This window comes from Chenopodium album, chromosome 5 (assembly GCF_948465745.1).
Source record: "Chenopodium album chromosome 5, dcCheAlbu1.1, whole genome shotgun sequence".
Taxonomy (NCBI): Eukaryota; Viridiplantae; Streptophyta; class Magnoliopsida; order Caryophyllales; family Amaranthaceae; genus Chenopodium; species Chenopodium album.
In genome coordinates, this window is record NC_137838.1 from 79,029,852 (window position 1) to 79,041,595 (window position 11,744).

At 36.9% G+C, this 11,744-nt stretch overlaps 1 long non-coding RNA gene across 1 annotated transcript; it reads right to left on the bottom strand.

Moving 5' to 3' along the window:
• Window positions 1-3,808: 3,808 nt before the first annotated feature.
• LOC145631237 (uncharacterized) lies at window positions 3,809-6,347 on the bottom strand. Its single transcript, XR_014112378.1, has 3 exons — window positions 6,008-6,347; window positions 5,712-5,783; window positions 3,809-4,010 (listed from the first exon to the last, which is right to left on the bottom strand). It is a non-coding gene; the product is annotated as an uncharacterized LOC145631237 (long non-coding RNA).
• Between the last annotated feature and the right edge of the window lie 5,397 nt (window positions 6,348-11,744).

Genomic DNA, 11,744 nt, shown 5'->3' on the forward strand with positions numbered 1-11,744 from the left:
AAGTCGGAGCTTCACCGGCTTCTTGGAGATCATCCCTGTCTCTTCTGGCATATCGTAAACCCTGCATTAGTTTGCCGAAACACCCTGATCACGATGAGCCTGTTTTTCTTCTCCAAACACCTTTCTACTACATCTGCCCCCTCTCCTCTTCCGGGGTTCTTGGGTGGCGAGGATGATCGAAGACGGTCCATCAAAGCGGCTGATTAACCCGGTGAATGAGGTCTTTCGGAAATACTTTGATGCTACTCCATCCATCAAAGGAGAGTTGGGGTTGAATCTTTTGGAATGCCGGGTTCTTGAACTTGCGAGGCCTATGTTCTTGGTTAAATTGCTGGACCAAAATCCCTTTACCAATCAAATATCAACTCAAGTGGTTGGCGGTTGGGCTATGAACACAAACTATAAGTTTGCTGTCTTGGTAGAAAAGAAATCAGGTCTAATGATGTGGAAGCTCGGTAATACAGAATGGATTCATATTGAGATTGATTCTCAAGAATCGTTGATATTGCTTTTCATAATGCAAAGTTTTACGTTGTCTTGCTCAAAACAAGTCGTGGGAAACTTAAGAAGAAGAATCATGAGTTGAGAGTTGGCGTTATTGATCCAGAAAATGCAATGGTGATTCAATTCATCAAGCCACCCAATGTGGTATCAAGGAATGACTGCTATAATGAACTTGAAATTGATGGGGTTAATTACAGATTCCGGAATCTGAAAATGGTGTCGACGAATAATCAGTTGTATCTAGTCATCAATGGTAAGCATGACTTAGAGATGGGTTATGAAGGCCTACTGTATGTCTTCGTATACTTGTTACAACAGAGGAAACATGGAGGTTGGAGGTGGGTGCGTGTCAAGGAGTTGGGTGATGAAGCATTTTTTCTGGGGTTCGGGAATCCTTGTGATACTTCTTTTGCTATTTCTCCTCTGAAAGATTATCTGCCTAATTGGGAACCTGGAACAATCTGTTGGTGGTTTCTTAAAAATGAAACATTTGGAAAATTGCAAATGTATTTTTCAGGACCTGTTGGCTTAGAGTTCACTCTTCCTAGGGGACTAGAGCGTCTCGGCTACATAGCTTTGCCGAGCTATGATAGTTACTATCACCTGTTCAACATTCACAGGCAGGCCTTGCTTCTAAAGGGGTATCAGACTAAGTGCCCTCTGACATCCAAGGACAACAGGAAGTATAGAGGCCTCTTTTTTCCACCGCCCCCATGGGTAAAATGGTACCTCCCTAACAAGGTTGAGGTCAATTTCAGAGGGTTCGACAACGAGCATGATGGTGTCTTCGGTGAAGAGCAACAACACAATGGTACTGCTGGTGTTGAGGAACATGGCATCGACGATGAGACTGCTGCTGATACCAATGAAGATGATGCTGCTGATACCATGAAGATGATGCTGCTGATACCAATGAAGATGATGCTGCTGATACTGATGAAGCTGCTGTTGATGATTGATAAGGTTGAGCTAGGTGGCCGTTTGTCAAGATTAGGCAGTATGATAATTTCAATTTTTCTAGTTATGTAAGATTTTAGTTTCAAGCCGTTAAACATTTTGATAATGTATGTGTCCTCAATGTTTTTCATTTGACAAAAGAGGGGATTGTTAAATCCACCCATTTCTGTAAGCACTTAACAGCTTCTGAAAGCTGAATTAGTTCCAATAAAAATAAAAAACATTTGTCATAATGCCATCTGCTTATAGCTTTGCATATACACATTTACATGTCTTTACGTGTCTAAATACAAATTAAAAAAACAATAGTCCTTGAGCCATGCTAAAAAGTGATCCAAAAATTTCCCTAAAATATTTTGAGCTTGGCATTTCTTAATATATTCTGAGCTTACCAATGTAATACCCATAACAGAATAATTTGGCTACAACTAACTGATCATTTTCATATTCGAAGTATAGACCATTTAGTGCTTCGGCCCCCATTAATTGATGATTCCTAGCTTCGTCGCCTCTAGGTGGCCCATCAATAGTGGAGTATAAAATATGTCCCAACAAAATAAGAAGAAACACAGTCATAAAATCCTCACAACATTTTAAGCTTCCTCTTTTTGCTATAACATCCTCCGGCATCAACAGGATCGGATCATCTTTCATAAGTTGAGATAACGTACCCTACAAATCACACAACAGGAAAACATCAAAACTCCAATTTGTTATCTGATTGATTTTCTTTCATAACAAACTACTGTAATGATAACAGAATGCCAAGTTAGTTATAACAAACCAATAACAGAATTCTATGTTAGATAGAAAAATAACAGAATGTCTAGGTAGTTAAGCCAAGTAATCAATCCATGTCTTATCCAGCTCACTAATCCAAACAGAAGTAAGTGATTCTTGATTGTTAGTTAAGTTTAAAGTCATCAACTATATCTCAATTCTTGAATTAATCGTCTATAAATAACCCCTTTCATACTTGCATTTCCCTTTCATAAATTCATACTTGTATTTCCCTTCAATTCTCTCATACTTGTATTTCTCTGTCTTCTACTCTCTTCTTCTCTTTCACTTGAAAAATTCGAAATGGAAAGCAACAATCACCAGAATAGATTATCTGCATGTGCAAGAATTGCAACATAAGACTTTAATTAACATAAACTCTTGAAACTAAACAAATAAAATTTTTGACGTTTGGAGCTCCTCACTCGTGATCAAGTTTAGACCTTTGAAGCCTTGAGCTTGGCTAGTCGGTTAGAGCTCAATCGGTTTAGCCTTGAGCTTAGAGCTCAACGAGCCTCCAAACCCAGTCTTCACAGGACTCAATTCGACTCAACAAATGCGACACATTAACAAACAAATTCGACTCAATTTTCAGAGTTAAACTAATCCCTAAATTGTCGAATAAATATTCAATAATTAAACAAAAACTGCATCAATGGAGGAGAGAAAGCTCACCGCCGCAATGGAGAACTCGGAGTACTACAACGGAGGAGAGAGGGGGTTAATTTTTCGTCGGAGTTATTTTTTTTTTTTATCAATTTATTGTCGGAGTTATTTTTTTATCAAATTGTCGCTAATGGTTTTTTTATTTCACATCAGATCTACTCCGTAGAAGATTATATCAACACTTAAAATTTATTCACAACTAGGTTAGATCTCGTGCCATGCACGGTTTTTCAATTTTGTCACGGAGTATCAATTTAATTTTTTTTAAAAAATCTCAAATCAAGCTGCTAAATTTTTTTTTATCTTTTTTGAATACATATTATATTGCTTATTTTAAACCTTAATGGCAATTTATTTATATTTCAAATATAATAATTTTTCATTTACCAAGTTGAAAAATATATATTCATAATTTTTTTTACTATAAATTATCATTATACATTAAAAAGTAATTATTAATATAGGAATTTATTTATACAAAGATATGGATAGATATTTATGTTTATAAATATATTATTCAACGATTATTTTCCCTAAATTTTGGAAGTAAATATTTTGCGTATATAATCTATCAATTTTTAAAAGTTTTATTTTTTATTTTTTAAATTTTAAAAAATATACTAAAGACACAGCAAAGATTACTGGTGTGTCTTTTAGTATATTGTTATTGATTAAGTTTTGTTCTCACATTTTTCACTTTTGATATAACCAAAATACATTCCTTTGATTTTTGGTTGCTATTAAAATTTTTGTTTTATTTTATTGAGAAATTCTACATTATAACTGTAACACCCCCAAAATTCGAGTCTTTAAAACAATAAGAGTAACCTTTAACTTTTAAAAACCCAACCATCGAACTCTGGAAGTGTTACTGCTACACTTATTTTCCGTAGAAAATAAATGCAAAGCAAAAATAACATAATATTTAAATAAACTAAGTGGTCTAAGTTGTGGCAAAATAAAATAGTCATTACATCAAAACTGCAATTATTGAAACCAATAATTGAGAGGAAATAATTAAATTCGGGAATAAACTAAATTGTCTTAGCTACGTGATTATTCTAACGTCTCCTCACACGTAACCGAGTACCCTTTTTACCAACCTGCAAAATAAATCAGAAACAAGAAAAGAGAGAAGACTCCCAAAAATAAGATAAACTGAGTAATTCCAACTCCATCCCGTAAAATAAATATTTTTAGTTCAAAACATTTTATACATAATATAGTCTCATAAATAGTTTAACACTAAACCAAGTTCAAATAGTCACATAACATATTATTACTTTATTTAAGAAAGGGAAAGAGAACGCCAGTAAGCCGGGACTAGTCCCTGTCACCACCTACTTTACAGAGGGTCGCGCGTAATCCCAATTGGCCATAAAATAAAACAGAATGTCCCTAGTGTGCACACCCCTCACTAATACCCAGTGATTAGGAGGAAGACTCACAGCAATATACAATAATTTAAACCAACTAGTAGCAACCATAACTACTAGTGGGGCAACATGTTCTTCACCCTTCCGGGTTTCATTTCCCTTCTTAAATTAAATTTCACTGTACATTTTATTTGCTTAAATCATCACACTGTACACAAGTATTGCACAAATCAATTTCATTCCAAGAAACAATACTTCAATTTCAGTATTATTAGACCATAGTCATCGTACATGACATATAGACCATCAATCACATATAATCAATCATCCATACCCAAGATCTTATTTATTTTTGAAAGAAACTCATACGATATCAAATAATAAAAATTTTCGAAAGTACATATACTAGTACACAAAATAGAAATCTAATATATAATATGATTCCATAATATCATACGATATCACACTCATCACATATAATTACAACCTAGAAAATGGCATCATTAAGATTAAAGGCATAGGGAGGCATGGTACTTTTCTATGTACAAGTGGATTAATAGTAGTGGCAAAAAAAGGCTATAAACCTTAAATAGTGTCAGGTTATGGGTCTATTTACTGAAAGACGAGTCTCCATCATGTGATGCCTTCCAAGAAAAATTCAAAGTATCAAACTATATGGCATAAAATGTTCTATTGTGCAAGCACATGAATGGGTATAGGACCATAATTGGCTATATAATATAATTTCAAATATTCAACAAGTACACCAGCATACTATAATCCGATTCACATGTTCCTAAAGAGCTTTATTTCTCTGCAGTTTTCAAGCACAAGAACCAGTATAATCTCTACATATTCATAACAAAAGAAGCATTCAACACCTGCAACTTCACTCAAGCAACACCACTTTCCAGGATGCAAACATCATCATCTGTCTCATCACAAATGTACAACCCATACACCTACCACAAATCACACAACGAAGTTCCCTCGGTTCTGCTTCTCTTTGATCTCAACATCTTACTTTTACTTCATCTATAATAATATCAATTAGATTGTGATCAAATAATCACATAATTCATCTAAACTACTCCACAAATTACCAACAATTTAATCTTAACTGTGTTTTGGGGTCAAATTACAAGAAAATTCATTAAAATTACTCCAGGAATCACCAGAATTCATCTAATATACAGTAATCAGTTTTTTGAACATTCATCTAAATTACTTTACACATTGCTAGAAATTTATCTAATTTACTCATTTTTGAGGTCAAATTTCCAAAATATTCGTCTAAATTACTCTACAAATTATAATTATCAATAAACCACTAGTTTTATCAATGGATTAAATTACAGGAAAAATTCACAAAACAGGAAAAAAATAATTCTTATGAGAAACATGAATAATGCATAATAAATTATTTACCTGAATCGTCATCATCATCATTTCTAATATTAGGGTTTGTACATTCCGATTGATGATTCATCAAATTCATAGCTGAAAATTCGAATCAAGAGTTCTTTCACTTCCCATACATACAAATTACAATAATTATCATAACAAGAGGGACAAAATCAAACTCAAAATCAAACATTACATAATAATTCAAACTAAAAAACAACAACCGAATCATAAAATCCAAAATCAAAACCCAAAAACTCAACGAAATCGAAACCCTAACCTAAATTATACAAAATTAACAAAACAAAGGAGGGTTAAACCTTGTGAGGAGCAGTGTCGCCATTAGAGATCTAGGCATCGTTCTCCTAGTTTTTTAAGGGCTTATTCCATTAGAGACGACTGCGGTGGTGGTGGCAAGAAACTAGGATGGAGAGAGAGGAGGGTTGCGGTGGTGGTGGCAAGAAACTAGGATGGAGAGAGAGGAGGGTTGCGCTGGTGGTGACTACGGTGGGAAGCTAGGATGGAGAGAGTTGAGGGTTGCGCTGGTGGTGGCTGCGATGGAGCGAGAAAAGAGAGGAGACGGAGAGTTTGAGAGGAGAGAGGAAACAGAGGAGACAGAACAAGAGAGTTAGAGATAGAGAGGAAAGAGTGAGGAGAGAGTGCGTGTTCTAATTTTAGGGAATTTTGGAAAAAAGGCACCGGTTAACCGGTGCCCTATTAAACCTGTTTTTATTTTTGTGGTCTAGGCTTTATTTTTGGCACCGGTTTTCAATAACCGGTGCGCATTCGTCGGTGCGTTTTTATCTTTTTCTTCTATTGCTTGTAGTGATTTCGTATACTCAAGCCTACCACGGACGTTTATGACAACATATAATGATCATGTGTGGTTTCAAACGGCATTATATGACCCTGAGATGTATCCCTTATGGTCTCAAGTTTGTTCGCCACTGGGCCCTAAAACCTTAAAATTTCTTTAAAAAGCGTGGATTATAGCATTCAATTTTTTAATTTTTTTTTTACCTTTTTTAGTTCGGAAATAAAAATTGCCGAGATGTTTACCATGGTCCGTTATATACTCCGGGTGTCAAATTGGGTCGGTGGAACCATCTAATATGCCCTTAAACGGTCATTTTACCTGTTCACAACTTGTAGTGATTTCGTAAACTCAAGCATACCACATACGTTATGAAAACATATAATGATCATACGTGGTTTCAAACGACATTATTTGACCCTGAGATATATACCCTAGGTTCTCAACACTTTTCACCACCGGGCCTCGAAACCTCAATATTTCCTCAAAAAGCGTGGATTATTATAGCCTTCAATTTTGTAATTTTTTTTTACCATTTTTCATCCTGAAATACAAATTGTCGAGAGGTTTATTATGGTCTCTAATACCCTCCAGGAGTCCAATTGGATCGGTGGAACCGTCTAATATGCCCTTAAACGGTCATCTTAACCGTTCACAACTTGAAGTGATTTCGTAAACTCAAGCCTACCACGGACGTTTATGACAACAAATGATGATCATATATGGTTTCAAACGACATTATATGACCTCGAGATGTACCCTTAATTAGGGTCTCAAGACTTTTCGCCACCGGGCACCGAAACCTCAAAATTTTATCAAAAAAGCGTGGATTATAACGTTCAATTTTGTAATTTTTTGACCTTTTTTAGCCTGGAAATAAAAATTGCCGAGATGTTTACCATGGTCCCTAATACCCTCCGGGAGTCAAATTGGGTTGGAGGAACCGTCCAATATGCCCTTAACGGTCGTCTTACTCGTTCACAACTTGTAGTGATTTCGTAAACTCAAGCTTACCACGGACGTTTATGACAACATATAATGATCATATATGGTTTCAAACGACATTATATGACACCGAGATATATCCCCTAGGGTCTCAACATCTTTCGTCACTGGGCCCTGAAACCTCAAAATTTCCTCAAAAAGCGTGGATTATAGCCTTTGATTTTGTAATTTTTTGACCTTTTTTCGCCCGAAAATAAAAATTGCCGAGATGTTTACCATGGTCCCTAATACCCTCCGGGAGTCCAATTGGGTCGGTGGAACCATCCAATATGTCTTGAAACGGTCATTTTACCCGTTCGCAACTTGCATCGATTTCGTAAACTCAAGCCTACCATGGAAGTTTATGACAATATATAATGATCATATACGGTTTCAAACGACATTATATGACCCCGAGATGTATCTATTAGGGTCTCAAGGTTTTTCGCTACCGGGCCCCTAAACCTCAAAAAGCTTGGATTGTAGCCTTCTATTTTGTAATTTTTTTGACCTTTTTCGCCCGAAAATAAAAATTGTCGAGATGTTTACCATGGTCCCTAATACCCTCCGGGTGTCCAATTGGGTCAGTGGAACCATCCAATATGCCCTTAAACGGTCATTTTACTTGTTCACAACTTGCATTTATTTCATAAACTCAAGCCTACCACGTACGTTTATGACAACATATAATGATCACATATGGTTTCAAACGGCATTATTTGACCCCCGAGATATATCCCCTAGGGTCTCAACACTTTGTGCCACCGGGCCCTGAAACCTCAAAAAGTGTGGGAGCTGTAAGAAAACTGACCCGATGCGAGAACCCAACCTTAACGGACAAAGATCTAAACCCAGCCTGTACTCGAACAATGGGGTGTAACTAGTGACCTATAACCTGACTTGATCTCAACCGAAAACCCATTTGATCCAATACTTTATGACCTGAACCCGAACCTGCCCCGACCTGATAGTTACCGTCAATCGATTTAATTCGACCCGAAAACAATCTGAACCTGAACTAGTACCCGACCCAATTAAAACATGAACCCGAGTCATGGAAGGTTTAATAAAATTTTATATACCTTTTATTCAGCTTATATACTTGTATAATTCTATAAACCCTCGATTCGATTTAATAAAATCTTTTGTTCAGCCTATATAACTTTTTTTCTCTATTACTTGTATATAAGAAAATCTTGATGATGCTTGATCAAATTATGGAAGGCGTAATTATATAGTTCAACTTGGCCACATCAACACTAACCCGAACCCGAATGTACCATCTTGTAACCCATCCAAATCCGACTCAACACAACCCAAACCTGAAATTGAACCCGATCTAATTTTAACTTGAATTGAACCCGACCTATATCCGAAAAGGTGAACGACCCGTTATAACTTGAATTGAAATTGACCTAACCTGAACCTAAACCTGATCTAAAGCTAGATTGACCCGACATAACCTGATCCTGATTTAACCCGATACCTAATTTGACCCGACCCAAACCCGACTTGAATACCCGAATTGACAGCTCTACTTTTTAGTACTAAATATTTTTTTTGCGTATTCTTTTTTTATTAATGAATATTCATTTTTTTTTACGCGTTCATAATTATCAGCTATCCTGATTTATACTAAGTGTTCATTTTATAGAGCGTGGTGCAGCTATCCTACTACTCCAGGATGCAGCTAAGACCTATTGTTTGATCAGTAATATAGTTTTGGGCCTTTGGCTTGCTTGCTAATTCATAAACGCGATACATTCAATTTCCTTTTCCCTCCATCTCTCTCTCTCTATATATATACGTATAATTATAGTACAAAATGTCCTCTGCTTCATTTCATAAATTTCTTTCTTCTACTTGTTCATTGTTCAGTTCCCAAGAATGGAAACTTACTCCGGCAAGAATAAAACAATCGAGAAATGGAGCAATCTTCCAAGAGACATACTCTTACACATCCTCCAACGCCATGGATTGAAACCAGACCTTCACCGTCTTCGCGCCGTTTGCTCTTCTTGGCGAACCGCTCTTTCACCAAACCCTGAATTTCCTTCCTGCTTCAGGACTCCAACACACCCTCTTTTCGGAGACTGCCCTCTTTTCCTCCTCCAAACCCGGTTCTACTTTCTCTCTCCTCTCCCCTCTTCCGGCGTCGATGGCGGTGCTTGGGTTGCCAAGATGATCGAACTCGAACCCTCCAAATGGCACCTCCTTAACCCGGTTGATGACTGCCGGACCCTGGACTACTTTCACTCGGATCCACCCATTGTTGGGAAACTGGGTCTCAGTCTGTTAGATTGTCGGGTTCTTGAACTTGATAGACCCATGTACTTGGTTCATTCATCGGACTGCAAAACCCGACCCGAATGTATATCCTTCCAAGTTGTAGGTGGGTGGGCATTGAATTCGAGTTATAAGTATGCTCTGTTAGTGGATCGACAGAGAGATAATGGGTTGATGTTATGGAGATTGGGTGATAAACAATGGATTGATATCGAGATTCTCCATTGGGGGTGTGTACTTGATATGGCTTTTCATAATGGAAAATTCTATGTAATCTTGTTCAAATATCAGGAGTGTAAGTGGAAAATCGGAGTAATCGATCCTCAAAATAAAATGATCTCGATGCAGTTCATAGACAGGCCTGATTTTTTGGTACAAAATCAAGTGGACAAAGAAATTAATGTCAAAGGGATTTCATACGAGTTACGCTATTTGAAGATGGTGTCGTCGAATGAGGAGTTGTATCTTGCCATCGAAGGGTTTCGAGAAGATAATGGTGGAGGGAGTTGGACTAGCAGAATGTTTGTCTTCTTGTTCAAGGAAGAAACAGAATGGGTGCGTTTGAAAAACTTGGGTGATCGAGCTTTTTTCCTTGGTTTTGGGCATTGTAAAGAGAGGTCATTTGGTATCCCATCTTTGAAAGATTATCTACCACAATGGAAGCCGAGTACGATTTGTTATTGGTATCCTCATGTCGATGTATGGTCAGGGGTGGAGGGATATGGTGAAGGAAGTAGCAGTCCTATGCCAAAGGGACTAGAGTGCCTCAGCAGTCTGATTTTTCCAACATATGATAAATACTTTCATGTGTTCAACATACAAAAGCAGGTTAGGCTTCTCTTGGACTATCCAAACAAGGACCATAAGCTGTATCGAGGGTTGTTCTTTCCGCCTCCGCCTTGGGTTAAATGGCACTGCCCTAGCCTTGGAAATGTTCATGTCAGCTTTACTGGTTTGTATATCGATGATCATGATGATGATGATGTCGCTGAGGAGGAAGAACAACATGCTTATATCACTGATGAGGAGCAACAACATGATGATACCGATGATGAGGAAGAACAACATGCTGCTGATATTGCTAATGAGGACGAACAACATGCTGCTGATATTGCTAATGAGGAAGAACAGCATGATGATACCGATAATGACGATGGTGATGAGGAAGAACAGCATGATGATGCCAATGAGGAGGATGGAGCTGCTCAAGCATTGATAATGTTGAGCTCAGGTTAAGTGCGTGGCTTAATTGCATTTTTACATGAGATAACGCGCAAGGTTGTTTACTATACTGATTTCGTTGTGTTTCGATTGTGATTTTGCTTGTTGGATCTATCTAGTGCTAGTGTAGAGTCTGTAGACTGCGTAGTGTTAGTAGAAATTTGTTTGCCAAGATACTTCATTTTTCTAGTTATGTAAGAAATTAGTTTCAAGTCTTTGAACATTTGCTTTGTATGTATCCATGACATTGGTTTTCATTTAATGTAGGAGGTGATTGTTTTGTCATTCAACTAAAATGCTTTTGTAAATAAAAATAATGCTGCGTAGCTTTTACTTAACATTCTATCATCACAAAACAAAAGACTACAAGTAATATTCGTTACATCGAGTCTTCTCCGGATCTTTACAAATCAATTGCCAATACGGAGTATGATTTATACAACCAATTAACAAAAGAATTAGCCACATACAACACCAAGCCACTACCATCGGATAACCTTTGTGGTCGATCATCCTTTTTCTCTTCATAATGAGGGAAGATTTTTCGAGTGCTATACATTCCATTAGCACAATGCTCAATCCTATACAAGCCTGATTACTGATTCACTATGCATGCTTACAGCCATGATATTGAAGGCAGATGCTTACTATTATGATTAATCATAAATTTGTGACTAGCACAGTACACGAAATTTAAAGTAGTCATTTCATTTCATGAAGATTTTTCCCTCTCAATAGCTTCGACGTGAAAA